This window comes from Athalia rosae, unplaced genomic scaffold (genome assembly GCF_917208135.1).
Source record: "Athalia rosae unplaced genomic scaffold, iyAthRosa1.1, whole genome shotgun sequence".
In the NCBI taxonomy this organism is placed as follows: domain Eukaryota; kingdom Metazoa; phylum Arthropoda; class Insecta; order Hymenoptera; family Athaliidae; genus Athalia; species Athalia rosae.
The window spans coordinates 401,988-422,553 of NW_026019230.1; positions in this window are offsets into that span (position 1 = coordinate 401,988).

Sequence of the window (20,566 nt, forward strand, 5' to 3'; positions counted from 1 at the left end):
TTTGACAATTCCAGCCCATCCAGTAATTTCACGAAAAAATGACATCTCCATTTTTTTTCCAATTTTTTTTTCCAATTTTTTTTTTTTTCCATTCATTTTTCTTTCTTTTTATTTTTTTTTTTTTTTCAATTTTTTTTTTTCTTCTTGAATTTTTTTTTTTCTTCTATTTTTTAATTTTTTTTTCCATTTCTAATTTCTTCATTCTTCTCATTTTTTTTTCCAATTTTTTCCTTTGCCCTGTTCTTTCCAGCCTTTGACCAATTTAAACATTTCGAGTCATTCAGTAATCTTACGAGAAAATGATATCTCCTTTTTTCTCTCTAATTTTTTTTTTTTTTTTTTTGATTTTTTTTTTTTTTTTCTCTTTAAATTTTTTTTCTCATTTATTTTCCTCTTCTTTCATCTTCTTTCGTTCATTTATCTATTTATTTTTTTTTTTTCCCTGAATTTTTTTTTCCTCGTCCTGTTCCTTCCAACCTTGCATTCATTTCAACATTTCGGCCCATCCAGTGATTTCACGAGAAAATGACATCTCCATTTTTTTTTTCCAATTTTTTTTTTCTTTTCCAATTTTTTTTTTCTTCAATTTTTTTTTTCTTCCTCTGCTTTTTTTTCAATTTTTTTTCTTTTCTTGAATTTTTTTTTTTTTTTCTGCTTTTTTTTCAATTTTTTTTTTTTTTTCTAATTTTTTTTTTTGCCTTATTTTTTCCGGCCTTCTGCCAATTTCAACATTACAGGTCATCCAGTAATCTCACGGAGAAACGACATCTCCATTTTTTTTTAATTTTTTTTTTTTTTCCCCCAATTTTTTTTTCCAATTTTTCCTTTCGCCTCGTTTCTTCCAGCCTCCCACCGATTCCAACATTCCATGTTATTCAGTAATCTTACGGAAAAACGACATCTACATTTTTTTTGTCTTTTTTTTTTCCCCAATTTTTGTTCTCCAATTTTTTTTTCTGCCCTATTTTTTTCAGCCTTCAACCAATTTCAACATTTCGGGTCTTTCAGTAATCTCACGAAAAAACGACATTTTATTTTTTTTTTTCAATTTTTTTTCTTTTTCCTCCGAATTTTTTTTTTTTTTTTCTGTTCCTTTCAACCTTTCACGAATTTCAACATTCCAGCCGATCCAGTAATTTTACGGAAAAACGACGTTTTCATTTTTTTTTTCCATTCATGTTTTTTTTTTCTTTCCCAATTTTTTCCTTCCAATTTTTTTTTTTTTTTTTTTCCATTTCTAATTTTTTTTTTTTCAATTTTTTTTTTCTCAATTTTTATTTTGCCCCGTTCCTTTCAGTTTTCTAATAATTTCAGGATTTCAGGTTATTTAGTAATCTCACGAAAAAACGACATCTCCATTTTTTTTTTTTTTTTTTTTTTCCAATTTTTTTTTTGAATTTTTTTTTTCGCCCTGTCTCTTCCAGCCTCCCACCAATTTTAACATTTCGAATCATCCAGTAATCTCACGAAGAAACGACAATTCCATTTTTTTTTTTTTTTTCTCAATTTTTTTTTTTTTTTTTTTTTTTTTTTTTTTTTTTTTTTTTTTTTTTTTTCCCAAATTTGCTTTTTGCCCTTTTTTTTTCAGCCTTACACCAATCTGAACATTTCAGCCCATCCAGTAATTTTACGAAAAAACGACATCTCCATGTTTTTTCCTATTTTTTTTTTTTTCCCAATTTTTTTTTTCCAATTTTTTTTTTGCTCCATTCCTCCTAGCCTTTTACCAATTCCAACTTTCGGGTCATCCAGTAATTTCACGAAAAAACGACATCTCCATTTTTTTTCCTATTTTTTTTTTTTTTTTTTTCTTCCCAATTTTTTTTTCTAATTTTTTTCTTGCCTCGTTCTCTGCAGCCTTTCGCCGATTCGAACATTTCAGGTCATCCAGTAATCTCACGAAAAAACGACATCTCAAGTTTTTTTTTCCAAACGTTTTCCAATTTTTTTTTTTTTTTCGTCAAATTTTTTTTTTTTTCAATTTTTTTCTTCATTTTTCGTTCTTCATTTTTTTTTTTTTATTTTTTTTCTTTTAATTCTTTGTTTTTTTTTTTTTGTCTAATTTTTTTTTTTCCTTTGCCCTGTTCCTTTCAGCCTTTGAACAATTCGTACATTTCGGCGCATCCAGTAATCTCACGAAAAAACGACATCTCCGTTTTTTTTTTTCTCAATTTTTTTTTTTTTTTCTCAAATTTTTTTTTTTTTCAATTTTTTTTTTTTTCTCCTGATTTTTTTTTTTTTCTTTGAATTTTTTTTTTTTGCCCTGTTCCTCCCAGCCTTTCATCAATTTTAACATTCCAGCCCATCCAGTCATTTCACGAAAAAACGACATCTCAATTTTTTCTTTCCAATTGTTTTCCAATTTTTTTTTTCGTCAAATTTTTTTTTTTTCTTTCAATTTTTCCTCTTATTTTTCTTTCTCAATTTTTTTTCTGATTTTTTTTTTTCAATTTTTCCTCTTATTTTTCTTTCTCAATTTTTTTTTCTGATTTTTTTTTTTTAATTTTTTGTTTTGTTTTTTTTTCAATTTTTTTTTTTCAATTTTTTTTTTTTCTTCGCCCTGTTCCTTCCAGCCTTTGAACATTTTGTACATTCCTGCGCATCCAATGATCTCACGAAAAAACGACATCTTCATTTTTTTTTTTTTTTTTTTCTCAATTTTTTTTTTTCCTCTTGAATTTTTTTTTTTTCTTCTATTTTTCGATTTTTTTTTTCATTTCTAATTTCTTCATTCTTCTCATTTTTTTTTTTCAATTTTTTTCTTCGCCCTGTTCTTTCCAGCCTTTGACCAATTTAAACATTTCGAGTCATTCAGTAATCTTACGAGAAAATGATATCTCCTTTTTTCTCTCTAATTTTTTTTTTTTTTTTCTCTCTTTAAATTTTTTTTCTCATTTATTTTCCTCTTCTTTCATTTTCTTTCGTTCATTTATCTATTTATTTTTTTTTCTTCCCTGAATTTTTTTTTCCTCGTCCTGTTCCTTCCAACCTTTCACTCATTTCAACATTTCGGCCCATCCAGTGATTTCACAAGAAAATGACATCTCCATTTTTTTTTCCAATTTTTTTTTCTTCTCCGATTTTTTTTTTCTTCAATTTTTTTTTTCTTCCTCTGCTTTTTTTTCAATTTTTTTTCTTTTCTTTAATTTTTTTTTTCTTTTTCTGCTTTTTTTTCAATTTTTTTTTTTGCCTCATTTTTTCCGGCCTTTCGCCAATTTCAACATTACCGGTCATCTAGTAATCTCACGGAGAAACGACATCTCCATTTTTTTTTAATTTTTTTTTTTTTTCCCCCTAATTTTTTTTCCAATTTTTCCTTTCGCCCTGTTTCTTCCAGCCTCCCACCGATTCCAACATTCCATGTTATTCAGTAATCTTACGGAAAAACGACATCTACATTTTTTTTTTCTTTTTTTTTTCCCCAATTTTTGTTCTCCAATTTTTTTTTCTGCCCTATTTTTTTCAGCCTTCAACCAATTTCGACATTTCGGATCTTTCAGTAATCTCACGAAAAAACGACATTTTATTTTTTTTTTTCAATTTTTTTTCTTTTTCCTCCGAATTTTTTTTTTTTTTTTCTGTTCCTTTCAACCTTTCACGAATTTCAACATTCCAGCCGATCCAGTAATTTTACGAAAAAACGACATTTTCATTTTTTTTTTTCTATTCATGTTTTTTTTTTCTTTCCCAATTTTTTCCATCCTATTTTTTTTTTTTTTTTTTTTCCATTTCTAATTTTTTTTTTTTCAATTTTTTTTTTTCTCAATTTTTATTTTGCCCCGTTTCTTTCAGTTTTTCTATAATTTCAGGATTTTAGGTTATTCAGTAATCTCACGAAAAAACGACATCTCCATTTTTTTTTTTTTTTTTTTCTTTCCAATTTTTTTTTTTAATTTTCTCTTGCCCTGTCTCTTCCAGCCTCCCACCGATTTCAACATTTCGAATCATTCAGTAATCTCACGAAGAAACGACAATTCCTTTTTTTTTTTTTTTCTCAATTTTTTTTTTTTTTTTCCTTAATTTTTTTTTTTTTTTGAATGTTTTTTTTCCCAAATCTGCTTTTTGCCCTCTTTCTTCCAGCCTTTTACCAATCTGAACATTCAAGCCCATCCAGTAATTTTACGAAAAAACGACATCTCCATGTTTTTTCCTATTTTTTTTTTTTTTTTTTCCCAATTTTTTTTTTCCAATTTTTTTTTTGCTCCATTCCTCCTAGCCTTTCACCAATTCCAACATTTCGGGTCATCCAGTAATTTCACGAAAAAACGACATCTCCATTTTTTTTCCTATTTTTTTTTTTTTTTTCTTCCCAATTTTTTTTTTCAATTTTTTTCTTCATTTTTCGTTCTTCATTTTTTTTTTGATTTTTTTCCTTTTAATTCTTTGTTTTTTTTTTTTCTCTAATTTTTTTTTTCTTTGCCCTGTTCCTTTCAGCCTTTGAACAATTCGTACATTTCGGCGCATCCAGTAATCTCACGAAAAAACGACATCTCCGTTTTTTTTTTTTTTCTCAATTTTTTTTTTTTTTCTCAAATTTTTTTTTTTTTCAATTTTTTTTTTTTTCTCCTGATTTTTTTTTCTTTTCTTTGAATTTTTTTTTTTTTTGCCCTGTTACTTCCAGCCTTTCACCAATTTTAACATTCCAGCCCATCCAGTCATTTCACGAAAAAACGACATCTCAATTTTTTCTTTCCAATTGTTTTCCAATTTTTTTTTTTCGTCAAATTTTTTTTTTTTTCTTTCAATTTCTCCTCGTATTTTTCTTTCTCAATTTTTTTCTCCGATTTTTTTTTCTTCAATTTTTCCTCTTATTTTTCTTTCTGAATTTTTTTTTCTGATTTTTTTTTTTTTAATTTTTTGTTTTGTTTTTTTTTCAATTTTTTTTTTTCAATTTTTTTTTTTCCTTTGCCCTGTTCCTTCCAGCCTTTGAACATTTTGTACATTCCTGCGCATCCAATGATCTCACGAAAGAACGACATCTCCATTTTTTTTTTTTTTTTTCTCAATTTTTTTTTTTCCCAAATTTTTTTTTTCTTCTTTTTTCCAATTTTCTTTTTTTTTTCCTTCTGATTTTTTTTCTTTTCTTCGAATTTTTTTTTTTTGCCCTGTTTCTTCCAGCCTTTCACCAATTTTAACATTCCAGCCCATCCAGTCATTTTACGAAAAAACGACATCTCCATGTTTTTTTTCCAATTTTTTTTTCCAATTTTTTTTTTTCTTCCATTCATTTTTTTTCCAATTTTTTTCTTTTTTCCCCAATTTTTTTTTTTTTTTTCCTTTGAATTTTTTTTTTTTCTATTTTTCAATTTTCTTTTCCATTTCCGAATTCTTCATCCTTCTCATTTTTTTTTTCCAATTTTCTTCTTCGCCCTGTTCTTTCCAGCCTTTGACCAATTTTAACATTTCGAGTCTTTCAGTAATCTTACAAAAAAATGACATCTCCTTTTTTCTTTTTAATTTTTTTTTTTTTTTTTTTGATTTTGTTTTTTTTTTTTTTTTTCAAATTTTTTTTTTCATCCATTTTTCTCTTCTATCATTTTTTTCATTCATTTATCCATTTATTTTTTTTTTTTCTCTGAATTTTTTTTGTCGTCCTGTTTCTTTCAACCTTCTACTAATTTCAACATTTTAGCCCATCCAGTGATTTCACGAGAAAACGACATCTCAATTTTTTTTTTCAATTTTTTTTTTTATTTTTCCAATTTTTTTTTTGCCTTATTTTTTCCGGCCTTTTGCCAATTCTAACATTACAGGTCATCCAGTAATCTCACGAAAAAACGACATCTCTATTTTTTTTTTTTCTCAATTTTTTTTTTTTTTTTTTCTTTCAATTTTTTTTTTTCCTTCATTCTTTTTCCTCATTTTTTTTCGGTTTTTTTTTCGGTTTTTTTTTCTTCTTTTTGCCTTGTTTCGTGTAGCCTTCCACTCATTTCAACATTTCAGTCCATCCAGTAATTTCACGAAAAAACGACATCTCCATTTTTCCTTTCCAATTTTTTTTTCAATAGTTTTTTTTTTTCAATTTTTTTCTCCTTTTTTCCGAATCTTTTCTGCATTTTTTCCCAATTTTTTTTCTTTTTTTTTTTTTTTTTCCCTATTTTTTTTTTCCAATTTTTTTTTGCCCTGTTTCTTCTAGCATTTCACCAATTTTTGCATTTTGGCTTATCCAGTGATCTCACGAGAAAACGAGATCTCAATTTTTTTTTTCCAATTTTTTTCCAATTTTTTTTTTTTTTTTTTTCGAATTTCTTCTTTCTCTTCAATTTTTTTTCAATTTTTTGTTTCTTATTTTTTTTTTTTGATTTGTTTTTTTTTTGAATTTTTTTTTTTTTTTTTTTGTCTTTGACCTGTTCTTTTCAGCCTCTTAACAATTCGTACAGTTCGGCCCATCCAGTAATCTCACGAGAAAACGACATCTCCATTTTCTTTCCAATTTTTTTTCTAATTTTTTTTTTTTTTTTAATTTTTTTTTTTTTCAATTTTTTTTTTTTTTCGATTTTTTTTTTTTGTTTCATTTTCTTTTCTTTCCGATTTTTTTTTTTTTCTCCTGTTTTTTTTTTTTTTTTTTTTTTTTTTTTTCTTAATTTTTTTTTTCTCTAATTTTTTTCTTCGATTTTTTTTTTTTTTCTTTTGATTTTTCTTTTTTTTTGCTCACCGATTTTATTTTTTCCGCTCTTTTCCTTCTAGCATTTCACCAATTTCAACATTTTGGCTCATCTAGTAATCTCACGAGAAAACGAGATCTCAATTTTTTTTTTTTTCCAATTTTTTTTTTTTTTTTCCGTCAAATTTTTTTTTTCTTTTTAATTTTTCTTTGATTTTTCGTTTCTGATTTTTTTTTTCTTGATTTGTTTTTCTTCTAATTTTTTTTTTTTTTCACATTTTTTTTTTAATTTTTTTTCTGTCTTTCGCCCTGTTTCTTCCAGCCTCTTAACAATTCGTATAGTTTGGCCCATCCAGTAATCTCACGAGAAAACGAAATCTCTATTTTTTTTTTTTTTTTCTTCGAATTTTTTTTTTTTTTCTTTTCAAATTTTTTTTCCTTTTTTTTTCAAATTTTCTTTTTTTTTTTCTTTCGATTTTTTTTTTTTTTTCTTTGTATTTTTTTTTTCTTGCCCTGTTCCTTCCAGCCTTTCACCAATCTTAACATTCCAGCCCATTCAGTAATTTCACGAAAAAACGACATCTCTATTTTTTTTTTCCAATTTTTTTTTTCTTTTCTTCCATTCATTTTTTTTTCGTTCCATTTTTTTTCTCCGATTTTTTGATTTTCTTATCTTTTCGATTTTTTTTTTTTCAATTTTTTTCAATTTTTTTTTTTTATGCTCACCATTTTTTTTTCTTCTGCTCTGTTTCTTTTGGCATTTCACCAATTTCAACATTTTGGCCCATCCAGTAATCTGACGAGAGAACAACATCTCCATTTTTTTCTTCGAATTTTTTTTTTTTTGCCCTGTTCCTTCCAGCCTTTCACCAATTTGACAATTTCAGCCCATCCAGTAATTTCACGAAAAAACGACATCTCCATTTTTTTTTTTTTTCTCAATTTTTTTTTTTCCTCTTGAATTTTTTTTTTTTCTTCTATTTTTCGATTTTTTTTCCATTTCTAATTTCTTCATTCTTCTCATTTTTTTTTTCCAATTTTTTTCTTCGCCCTGTTCTTTCCAGCCTTTGACCAATTTAAACATTTCGAGTCATTCAGTAATCTTACGAGAAAATGATATCTCCTTTTTTCTCTCTAATTTTTTTTTTTTTTTTTTTGATTTTTTTTTTTTTTTTCTCTTTAAATTTTTTTTCTCATTTATTTTCCTCTTCTTTCATTTTTTTTCGTTCATTTATCTATTTATTTTTTTTTTTCCCTGAATTTTTTTTTCTTTGTCCTGTTCCTTCCAACCTTTCACTCATTTCAACATTTTGGCCCATCCAGTGATTTCACGAGAAAATGACATCTCCATTTTTTTTTTCCAATTTTTTTTTTTCCGATTTTTTTTTCTTCAATTTTTTCTTTCTTTCTCTGCTTTTTCTTCAATTTTTTTTTTTTCTTCAATTTTTTTTTTCTTTTTCTGCTTTTTTTTCAATTTTTTTTTTTCAATTTTTTTTTTCGCCTCATTTTTTCCGGCCTTTTGCCAATTCCAACATTACAGGTCATCCAGTAATCTCACAGAGAAACGACATCTCCATTTTTTTTTAATTTTTTTTTTTTCCCCCAATTTTTTTTTTCAATTTTTCCTTCCGCCCTGTTTCTTCCAGCCTCCCACCAATTCCAACATTCCATGTCATTCAGTAATCTTACGGAAAAACGACATCCACATTTTTTTTTTCTTTTTTTTTTTTTTTTTCCCAATTTTTGTTCTCCAATTTTTTTTTCTGCCCTATCTTTTTCAGCCTTTCACCAGATTCAACATTCCGGGTCTTTCAGTAATCTCACGAAAAAACGACATTTTTTTTTTTTTTTTCAATTTTTTTTATTTTTCCTTCGAATTTTTTTTTTTTTCTTCTGTTCCTTTCAACCTTTCACGAATTTCAACATTCCAGCCGATCCAGTGATTTTACGAAAAAACGACATTTCCATTTTTTTTTTTCTATCCATGTTTTTTTTTTCTTTCCCAATTTTTTCCTTCCAATTTTTTTTTTTTTTTTTTTTTTCCATTTCTAATTTTTTTTTTTTCAATTTTTTTTTTTTAATTTATATTTTGCCCCGTTCCTTTCAGTTCTTCAATAATTTCAGGATTTCAGGTTATTCAGTAATCTCACGAAAAAACGACATCTTCATTTTTTTTTTTTTTTTTTTTTCCAATTTTTTTTTTTAATTTTTTTTTTCGCCCTGTCTCTTCCAGCCTCTCACCAATTTCAACATTTCGAATCATTCAGTAATCTCACGAAGAAACGACAATTCTATTTTTTTTTTTTTTTTTCTCAATTTTTTTTTTTTTTTTTTTTTTTTTTTTTTTTTTTTTTTGAATTTTTTTTCTCCCAAATCTGCTCTTTGCCCTTTTTCTTTCAGCCTTCCACTAATCCTAACATTCCAGCCCATCCAGTAATTTTACGAAAAAACGACATCTCCATTTTTTTTCCTATTTTTTTTTTTTTTTTTTTTCCCAATTTTTTTTTTCCAATTTTTTTTTTGCTCCGTTTCTTCTAGCCTTTTACTAATTCCAACATTCCGGGTCATCCAGTAATTTCACGAAAAAACGACATTTTCATTCTTTTTCCTATTTTTTTTTTTTTTTTTTTCTACCCAATTTTTTTTTTGCCTCGTTTTCTGCAGCCTCGCGCCGATTCGAACATTTCAGGTCATCCAGTAATCTCACGAAAAAACGACATCTCAATTTTTTTTTTCCAATTTTTTTTTTTTCTTCCGTCAAATTTTTTTTCTTTTTCAATTTTTTTCTTCATTTTTCGTTCTTCATTTTTTTTTTTGATTTTTTTTCTTTTAATTCTTTGTTTTTTTTTTTTTCTCTAATTTTTTTTTTTCCTTTGCCCTGTTCCTTTCAGCCTTTGAACAATTCGTACATTTCGGCGCATCCAGTAATCTCACGAAAAAACGACATCTCCGTTTTTTTTTGTTTTTTTTTTCAATTTTTTTTTTTTTTTCCTCAAATTTTTTTTTTTTTTTCAATTTTTTTTTTTTCTCCTGATTTTTTTTTTTTCTTCGAATTTTTTTTTTTTTTGCCTTGTTCTTTCCAGCCTTTCACCAATTTTAACATTCCAGCCCATCCAGTCATTTCACGGAAAAACGACATCTCCATGTTTTTTCTCCAATTTTTTTTCCCAATTATTTTTTTCTTTTTAAATTTTTCTTTTTTTTTTAAATTTTTTTTTACTTTTTTTTCCAATTTTTTTTCCTCTCTTCTTTTGATTTTTTTTTTTCTTCTAATTTTTTCATTTTCCGCCCTCTTCCTCCCAGCTTCCTACTAATTTCAACATTCTAGGTCATTCAGTAATCTCACACAAAAACGACATTTTCATTTTTTTTCCAATTTTTTTCCAATTTTTTTTTTTTTTTTTGGTTGATTTTTTTTTTTTTCTATTTTTTTCCTTCGCTCTGTTCCCTCCAGCCTTCTACCAATTCTAACATTTCGGCCCATCTAGTAATCTCACAAAAAAACCACATCTCTATTTTTTTTTTTCAATTTTTTTTTTTTTTCTTCTTTTTAATTTTTTCTATTTCTTCCTCGTTGATTTTTTTTTTTTTCCTTTTCTTCAGTTTTTTTTTTTTTTTTCGATATGTTTTCTTCTTCTCCAATTTTTTTTTTTCGTCATTTTTTTTCCTCATTTTTTTTTTTTGGTTCTTTTTCCTGATTTTTTTTTTTCGCCCTGTTTTGTGTAGCCTCTCACTAATTTCAACATTCCAGCCCATTTAGTATTTTCACGAAAAAAAGACATCTTCATTTTTTTTTTCCAATTTTTTTTTTCTAATTTTTTTTTTGCCTTGTTCTTTGCAGACTTCCGCCGATTCCAACATTTCAGGTCATCCAGTAATCTCACGAAAAAACGACATCTCAATTTTTTCTTTCCAATTGTTTTCCAATTTTTTTTTTTTCGTCAAATTTTTTTTTTTTTTTTTCAATTTTTCCTCTTATTTTTCTTTCTCAATTTTTTTTTCTGATTTTTTTTTTTCAATTTTTTTTTTTTCAATTTTTTTTTTTCAATTTTTTTTTTTCCTTTGCCCTGTTCCTTCCAGCCTTTGAACATTTTGTACATTCCCGCGCATCCAATGATCTCACGAAAAAACGACATCTCCATTTTTTTTTTTTTTTTTTCTCAATTTTTTTTTTTTTCCAAATTTTTTTTTTCTCCTTTTTTCCAATTCTCTTTTTTTTTCCTTCTGATTTTTTTTTTTTTCTTCGAATTTTTTTTTTTTTGCCCTGTTTCTTCCAGCCTTTCACCGATTTTAACATTCCAGCCCATCCAGTCATTTTACGAAAAAACGACATCTCCATGTTTTTTTTCCAATTTTTTCTTCAATTGTTTTTTTCTTTTCAAATTTTTTTTTTTTTCAAATTTTTTTCCTCTTTTTTTTTCCAATTTTTTTTTTCTCTAATTTTTTTTTCCGATTCTCCGAATTTTTCTTCTTTTCGATTTTTTTTTTTTTTTTTTTAATTTCTCTTTTTTTTTGCTCACCAATTTTTTTTTTCCGCTCTGTTCCTCCTGGCGTTTCACCAATTCCAACATTTTGGCTCATCCAGTCATCTCACGAGAAAACTACATCTCAATTTTTTTTTTCCAATTTTTCCCTAATTTTTTGTTGCTAATTTTTTTTTTTTTATTTTTTTTTTCAATTTTTTTATTTTTTTTCCCATTTTTTTTTTTAATTTTTTTTTTTCCTTTGCTCTGTTACTTTGAGCCTCTCAACAATTCGAACAGTTCGGCCCATTCAGTAATCTCACGAGAAAACGACATCTCTATTTTTTTTTTTTTTTTTTCTGAATTTTTTTTTTTTCTTCTCAAATTTTTTTTTCTTTTTTTTTCCAAATTTTCCTCTCTTTTCTTCCGATTTTTTTTTTCCTCCTCGAATTTTTTTTTTCTGCCCTGTTCCTTCCAGCCTTTCACCAATTTGACAATTCCAGCCCATCCAGTAATTTCACGAAAAAACGACATCTCCATTTTTTTTTCCAATTTTTTTTTTTTTTTCTTTCCTTACATTCATTTTTATTTCATTTTTTTTCTTTTTTCCCTAATTTTTTTTTTTTTTCAATTTTTTTTCAATTTTTTTTTTTTCAATTTTTTTTTTTTCTATTTTTCAATTTTCTTTTTCATTTCTAATTCCTTCATTCTTCTCATTTTTTTTTTCCAATTTTCTTCTTCGCCCTGTTCTTTCCAGCCTTTGACCAATTTCAACATTCCGAGTCTTTCAGTAATCTCACGAAAAAATGACATCCCTTTTTTCTTTTTGATTTTTTTTTTTTTTTTTTTTTTTTTTTTTTTTTTTTTTTTTTTTTTCAATTTTTTTTTCATTCATTTTTCTCTCCTATCATTTTTTTCATTCATTTATCCATTAATTTTTTTTTCTCTGAATTTTTTTTTTTCTTTCGTCCTGTTTCTTTCAACCTTCCACTAATTTCAACATTTCAGCCCATTCAGTAATTTCACGAGAAAACGACATCTCCATTTTTTTTTCAATTTTTTTTTTTTCCCAATTTTTTTTTTTGCCTCATTTTCTCCGGCCTTTTGCCAATTCTAACATCACAGGTCATCCAGTAATCTCACGAAAAAACGACATCTCTTTTTTTTTTTTTTTCAATTTTTTTTTTTTTTTCAATTTTTTTTCAATTTTTTTTTTTCCTTCATTTTTTTTCCTCATTTTTTTTTCGGTTTTTTTTTCTTATTTTTTTTTCTTTTTGCCTTGTTTCGTGTAGCCTTTCACTCATTCCAACATTTCAGTCTATCCAGTAATTTCACGAAAAAACGACATCTCCATTTTTTCTTTCAATTTTTTTTTTTCAATTTTTTTTTGTCTCGTTTTTTGCAGCCTTCCGCCAATTCCAACATTTCAGGTCATCTAGAAATCTCACGAAAAAACGACATCTCAATTTTTTTTTTCCAATTTTTTTTTTTCCCAATTTTTTTTACTTACAATTTTTTTTTAATTTTTTTTCCAATTTTTTTTTCCTAATTTTTTTTTTTTGATATTTTTTTTTCCATTTTTTTTTCCATTTTTTTTTCCATTTTTTTTTTTTTTTGCCCTGTTCCTTCCAGCCTTTTAACAATTCGTACATTTTGGCCCATCCAGTAATCTCACGAGAAAACGACATCTCCATTTTTTTTTTGCAATGTTTTTTTTTTTTTTTTTTTCTAAATTTTTTTTTTTTTTCTTTCTCAAATTTTTTTTTTCTTTTCTTTCCGATTTACTTCCTTTTTTTCTTTTGATTTTTTTTTTTTTCTCTGAAGTTTTTTTTTTTCGCCCTGTTTTTTCCAGCCTTTTACCAATTTCAACATTTTAGGTCATCCAGTCATTTCACGAAGAAACGACATTTCCTTTTTTTTCCCAATTTTTTTTTTTTTTTCTCTTTCCAGAATTTTTTCTATAATTTTTTCGTTTTTTTTTTTTTTCTTTCTAATTTTTTTTCTCCATCAATATTTTTTTTTTACTTTTTTTCCTCTAATTTTTTTTTTTCTTCATTTTTTCAATTTTTTCAATTTTTTCTTTCTCTTTCTTCTGATTTTTTTTTTTCATTTTTTTCATCTTCATTTTCTCAGTCTTTCACTTATCCCGACACCTTGGCCAATTCCGTAGTAGAGTTTCCCAAATTTTTTTTTTTTTCAATTTTTTTTTTTTTTCTTTCATTTTTTTTTTTCTCTTCAATTCATTTATTCATTCATTCAATCATTTTTTTTTCGTTTATTTTTTTTTTTTTTCCGATTTCTTCTTTCTGTTTCCTTTTCCCGTTTTTTCAGTCTATCACCAATTTCAACACCTCGGCCAATCTCGTAGTAAAGTTTTTCGAATTTTTCTTTTCGTTATGCTTTCTAATTTTTTTTTCATTTTTTTTTTTTTTTCTTGCCTTCATTCTTCTCTTTCTTCGATTTCTTTATTTTGTTTTTTTTTAATTTTTTTTTTTTTCTTTCTTCCGTTTTTTTTTTTCGGTTTTTCCAGTCTATCATCAATTCCAAAACCTTGGCCAATCCCGTAGTTAAGTTTTTTGTATTTTGTTTTTTTTCAATTTTTTTTTTTTTTTTCTTCCTTTTTTTTTTATTCATTTTTTTTTTTTATCTCTAATTTTTTTTTTTCCTCGTTTTTTCGGTTTTTCACCAATTTCAACACCTCGGCCAATCTTGTGGTGAAGTTTTTCGCATTTTTTTTTTTAAATTATTTTTGAATATTTGTTTTCATTTTTTTTTCTTTTTAATTTTTTTTTGATTTTTTTTTTTTCATTTTTTCCTTTTTTTTTTTTACAATTTTTTTTTTCTTCCATTTTTTTTTTCTTGTCAATTTTTTTTTTTTTTCTTTTTTTTCTACAATTTTTTCTTTTCTTTCCAATTTTTTATTTCTTCACATTTTTTTTTTCCCTTTTTTCCCTCGTTTTTTTAGTTTTTCACCAATTTCAACACTTTGGCCAATCCCGTAGTGAAGTTTCTCGAATTTTTTTTTCCAATTATCTTTGATTTTTCCTTATTTTTTTTTTTTTTTTCAATTTTTTTTTTTTTTTCTTTCTTCCTTCGTTTTTTCAGTCTCTCACTAATTTCAACACCTCGGCCAATCGCATATTAAATTTTTTCTAATTTTTTCTAATTTTTTTTTCTTTAAATTATGTTCGATTTTTTTTCTTCTTTTTTCTTTCATTTTATTTTTTTTGATTCTTCTCTTTTTTTTTTCATCTTGTTTTTTTTATTTCTTTTTCATTTTTCATGTGATTTCTTCTTTTTTCCTTTGTTTTTTCTGGTTTTTTTTTCATTTTTCTTTTTCTTCAGTTTTTTTTTTTTTTCCTCGTTTTCTCAGTCTTTCACCAATTTCAACACCTCGGCTAATCCCGTGATCTCACGAAGTAACAACATTTCCAGTCATATCGACATCACTAATTCCAGCTCAGGATGGAGTTTTTCGAATTTTTTTTTCTCCGCTTTGTTTTCTAAATTTTCTTGATTTTTTTTTTTTTCAATTTTTTTTTTTCCTTCCTTTTCATTTTTTTTTCTTCCTTTTCTCATTTTTCCAGTCTTTCACCAATTTCAACACTTTGGCCGATTCCGTAGTGAAGTTTCTCGAATTTTTTTTTTTTTTTTTTTTTTTTTTCTCCGTTCTTTCAGTCTTTCACTGATAATAACACCTCGGCTCATCTCGTACTGGAGTGTTCGGATTTTTTCGTTCCATATATTTTTTTTTTTTCCATTTATTTTATTTTTTTTTTTCTCCTTGTTTTTTCAGTCCATCACCAATTTCAACACTTCGGCGAATCCCGTAGTAAAGTTTCTTGAATTTTTTTGTTTCGTTTTTTTTTCTGATTATTTTTGATTTTTTTTTTTCAATTTTTTTTTTTCTATTTTTTTTTTTTCAATTTTTTTTTTTTTTCCCTCGTTTTTTCAGTTTTTCATTAATTTAAACACCTCAGCCAATCCCGTAGTGAAGTGCTTCGCATTTTTTTTTCCTTTTATTTATTTTTTTTTTTTTGATTCTTCTCTTTTTTTTTTTCTCATCGTATTTTTTTTTTTTCTTTCTCATTCTTTATGCGATTTTTTTTTCTCTCTTTTGTTTCTTCTTGTTTTTTTTTTCATTTTCCTTTTCCTTCAGTTTTTTTTTTTTTTTTTCCCCTCGTTTTCTCAGTCCCTTACCAATTTCAACACCTCGGCCAATCCCGTAATCTCACGAAGTAACAACATTTCCAATCATATCGACATCACTTATTTCAGCTCAGGATAGAGTTTTTCGAATTTTTTTTTCTTCGCTTTGTTTTCTAATTTTTCTTGATTTTTTTTTTTTTTCAATTTTTTTTTCTTTTCTCCTCGTTTTCTCAGTCTCTCACCAATTTCAACACTTCCGGCGATCCCAAAAAGAGGTTTTCCAAATTTTTTTTTTCCGTTTCTTTTACCAATTTTTTTCTATTTTTTTTTCTTTTTTCTTTCATCTTTTTTTTTTGATTTTTCTCTTTTTTTTTTATTTTTTATTTTTCCTTTTTCCCTCTTTTTTTTTATGCGATTTTTTTTTCTCTTCTTCGTTTTTTCTTGTTTTTTTCTTCATTTTTTTTTTCTTCGATTTTTTTTTTTTTTTTTTTTTCTCGTTTTCTCAGTCTTTCACCAATTTCAACACCTCGGCCAATCCCGTAGTAGAGTTTTCCGTGTTTTTTGTTTTTTTTCATTTTTTTTTAATTTTTTTACTGTTTTTCATTTTTTTTTTTTATTTCTCAAATTTTTTTTTCCTTTCAATTTTTTTTTTTTTTTTCCTCGTTTTCCCAGTCTTTCAGCAATTTCAACACCTCGGTCAATCCCGTAACCTTACGAAGTAACAACATTTCCATTCATATCGACATCACTAATTCCAGCTCACGATGAAGTTTTTCGAATTTTTTTTTCTTCGTTTTTTTTCTAATTTCTCTTGGTTTTTTTTTCCATTTTTTTTTTTTTTTTTTTTTTTTTTTCATTTCTCATTTTTCATTTTTTTCCTGTTTTTTCAATTTTTTTTTCTTTCCCTCGTTTTTTTAGTTTTTCACCAATTTCAACACCTCAGCCAATCCCGTAGTGAAGTGCTTCGCATTTTTTTTTTTCTTTTTTTTTTTTTTCTTATTTGATTCTTTTTTTTTTTCTCATCGTATTTTTTTCTTTCCTTTCTCATTCTTCATGCGATTTTTTTTTCTCTCCTTCGGTTTTTCTTGTTTTTTTTTCATTCTTCTTTTCCTTCAGTTTTTTTTTTTTTTTTTTTCCTCGTTTTCTCAGTCTCTCACCAATTTCAACACCTCGGCCAATCCCGTAATCTCACGAAGTAACAACATTTCCGATCATATCGACATCACTAATTCCAGCTTACGATGAAGTTTTTCGAATTTCTTTTTCTTCGTTTTTTTCCTGATTTCTCTTGATGTTTTTTCCAATTTTTTATTTCTAATTTTTTTCTTCATTTTTTTTTTTTTTTGTTTTTTTTATTTTTTGTTTTTTTCCTGTTTTTTTAATTTTTTTTTTTTTTTTTCCTCGTTTTTTCAGTTTTTCACCAATTTCAACACCTCAGCCAATCCCGTAGTGGAGTGCTTCGCATTTTTTTTTTCTCTTTTTTCTTTTATTTTTTTTTTTTTTCTCGATTCTTCTCTTTTTTTTTTCTCAACGTATTTTTTTTTTTTTCTTTCTCATTCTTCATGCGATTTTTTTTTTCTCCTTCGTTTCTTCTTGTTTTTTTTATTTTTCTTTTCCTTCAGTTTTTTTTTTTTTTTTTCCTCGTTTTCTCAGTCTCTCACCAATTTCAACACCTCGGCCAATCCCGTAATCTCACGAAGTAACAACATTTCCGATCATATCGACATCACTAATTCCAGCTTACGATGAAGTTTTTCGAATTTCTTTTTCTTCGTTTTTTTCCTGATTTCTCTTGATGTTTTTTCCAATTTTTTATTTCTAATTTTTTTCTTCATTTTTTTTTTTTTTTGTTTTTTTTTTTTTTTTTTTTTTTCCTTTTTTTTTAATTTTTTTTTTTTTTTTTCCTCGTTTTTTCAGTTTTTCACCAATTTCAACACCTCAGCCAATCCCGTAGTGGAGTGCTTCGCATTTTTTTTTTCTCTTTTTTCTTTTATTTTTTTTTTTTTTCTCGATTCTTCTCTTTTTTTTTTCTCAACGTATTTTTTTTTTTTTCTTTCTCATTCTTCATGCGATTTTTTTTTTCTCCTTCGTTTCTTCTTGTTTTTTTTATTTTTCTTTTCCTTCAGTTTTTTTTTTTTTTTTTCCTCGTTTTCTCAGTCTCTCACCAATTTCAACACCTCGGCCAATCCCGTAATCTCACGAAGTAACAACATTTCCGATCATATCGACATCACTAATTCCAGCTTACGATGAAGTTTTTCGAATTTCTTTTTCTTCGTTTTTTTCCTGATTTCTCTTGATTTTTTTTCCAATTTTTGATTTCTAATTTTTTTCTCCAATTTTTTTTTTTTTTGTTTTTTTTATTTTTCGTTTTTTTCCTGTTTTTTTAATTTTTTTTTTTTTTGCCCTCGTTTTTTCAGTTTTTCACCAATTTCAACACCTCAGCCAATTCCGTAGTGGAGTGCTTCGCATTTTTTTTTTCTCTTTTTTCTTTTATTTTTTTTTTTTTTCTCGATTCTTCTCTTTTTTTTTTCTCAACGTATTTTTTTTTTTTCTTTCTCATTCTTTATGCGATTTTTTTTTCTCTCTTTTGTTTCTTCTTGTTTTTTTTTTCATTTTCCTTTTCCTTCAGTTTTTTTTTTTTTTTTTCCCCTCGTTTTCTCAGTCCCTTACCAATTTCAACACCTCGGCCAATCCCGTAATCTCACGAAGTAACAACATTTCCAATCATATCGACATCACTTATTTCAGCTTAGGATAGAGTTTTTCGAATTTTTTTTTCTTCGCTTTGTTTTCTAATTTTTCTTGATTTTTTTTTTTTTTTAATTTTTTTTTCTTTTCTCCTCGTTTTCTCAGTCTCTCACCAATTTCAACACTTCCGGCGATCCCAAAGAGAGGTTTTCCAAATTTTTTTTTTCCGTTTCTTTTACCAATTTTTTTCTATTTTTTTTTCTTTTTTCTTTCATCTTTTTTTTTTGATTTTTCTCTTTTTTTTTTATTTTTTATTTTTCCTTTTTCCCTCTTTTTTTTTATGCGATTTTTTTTTCTCTTCTTCGTTTTTTCTTGTTTTTTTCTTCATTTTTTTTTTCTTCGATTTTTTTTTTTTTTTTTTTTCTCGTTTTCTCAGTCTTTCACCAATTTCAACACCTCGGCCAATCCCGTAGTAGAGTTTTCCGTGTTTTTTGTTTTTTTTCATTTTTTTTCAATTTTTTTACTGTTTTTCATTTTTTTTTTTTATTTCTCAAATTTTTTTTTCCTTTCAATTTTTTTTTTTTTTTTCCTCGTTTTCCCAGTCTTTCAGCAATTTCAACACCTCGGTCAATCCCGTAACCTTACGAAGTAACAACATTTCCATTCATATCGACATCACTAATTCCAGCTCACGATGAAGTTTTTCGAATTTTTTTTTCTTCGTTTTTTTTCTAATTTCTCTTGGTTTTTTTTTCCTTTTTTTTTTTTTTTTTTTTTTTTTTTTCATTTCTCATTTTTCATTTTTTTCCTGTTTTTTCAATTTTTTTTTCTTTCCCTCGTTTTTTTAGTTTTTCACCAATTTCAACACCTCAGCCAATCCCGTAGTGAAGTGCTTCGCATTTTTTTTTTTCTTTTTTTTTTTTTTCTTATTTGATTCTTTTTTTTTTTTCTCATCGTATTTTTTTCTTTCCTTTCTCATTCTTCATGCGATTTTTTTTTCTCTCCTTCGGTTTTTCTTGTTTTTTTTTCATTCTTCTTTTCCTTCAGTTTTTTTTTTTTTTTTTCCTCGTTTTCTCAGTCTCTCACCAATTTCAACACCTCGGCCAATCTCGTAATCTCACGAAGTAACAACATTTCCAATCATATCGACATCACTTATTCCAGCTCAGGATAGAGTTTTTCGAATTTTTTTTTCTTCGCTTTGTTTTCTAATTTTTCTTGTTTTTTTTCATTTTTTTTTCTTGTTTTCTCAGTCTCTCACCGATTCGAACACCTCGGGCAATCCCAAAAAGAGGTTTTCTAAATTTTTTTTTTCCGTTTCTTTTACTAATTTTTTTCGATTTTTCTTTCTTTTTTCTTTTATCTTTTTTTTCTTTGATTTTTCTCTTTTTTTTTTCCTTTTAATTTTTTTCTTCTCTTTCTTATTTTTTATGCGATTTTTTTTCCGTCTCCTCCGTTTTTTCTTTTTTTTTTTTTTCAATTTTTTTTTTTTTTTTTTTTTTTTTTTTTTTTTTCGTTTTTTCAGTCTTTCAGCAATTTCAACACCTCGGTCAATCCCGTAATCTCACGAAGTAAGACCATTCCCAATCATATCGACATCACAAATTCCAGCTTACGATGGAGTTTTTCGAATTTTTCTTTCTTTGCTTAGTTTTCTAATTTTTCTTGATTTTTTTTTTTTTTCAATATTTTTTTTTTTTTTTCCCCGTTCTTTCAGTCTCCCACCATTTTCAACACCTCAGGCAATCCCGAAAGAAGGTTTTCCAAATTTTTTTATTCCGTTTTTTTTTCTACTTTTTTTCGTTTTTTTTTTCTCTTTTCTTCCATCTTTTTTTTTTTTTGATTTTTTTCTTTTTTTTTTTCTTCTCATTTTTTTTTTTGATTTTTTTCTTATTTTTGATGCGATTTTTTTTCCTCTCCTTTGTTTTTTCTTGTTTTTTTTTTCATTTTTTCCTGTTTTTCAATTTTTTTTTCGTTTTTTTTTCTAATTTCACTGAATTTTTTTTGTTTTTTTCTCCATTTTTTTCTTTCTTTCTAGTTTTCTTAGTCTTTTACCAATTACAACACCTCAGGCAATCCCGTAGTGAGGTTTTCCGTATTTTTTTATTTCCTCATTCTTCCCAATTTTTTTCTCGGATTTTTTTCCTTCTTCCTTCTTTCATTCTTCTCTTTTTTCAATTTTTTTTTCTTTTGATTACCAATTTTCGTTTTCTCCGCTTTGTTCCTTCTAGCATTCCACTAATTTCAACATTCTGGCCCATCCAGTAATTTGACGAAAAAAAAACATCTTCATTTTTTTTTCCCAATTTTTTTTTTTTTTGTTTTATTTTTTATTTCTTTTTTTGTTGATTTTTTTTTTTTTTTCTCAATTTTTTCTCCCTTGTCACTCTGTTTCTTCCAGCCTTTTACCAATTTCAACATTCCGGCCTATCTAGTGATCTCACAAAAAAACCACATCTCCATTTTTTTTTTCCAATTTTTCGATTATTTTTTTTTTCAATTGTCTTTTTTTTTCAATTTTTTTTTTTTTTTTCATTTCTAATTTTTTTTTTTTTCGATTTTTTTCGTTTTTTTTCTTCACCAATTTTTTTTTTCTTGCTTTGTTTCTCACAGCCTTTCACTTATTCCAACATTCGGGCCCATCCACTAATCTGACGAA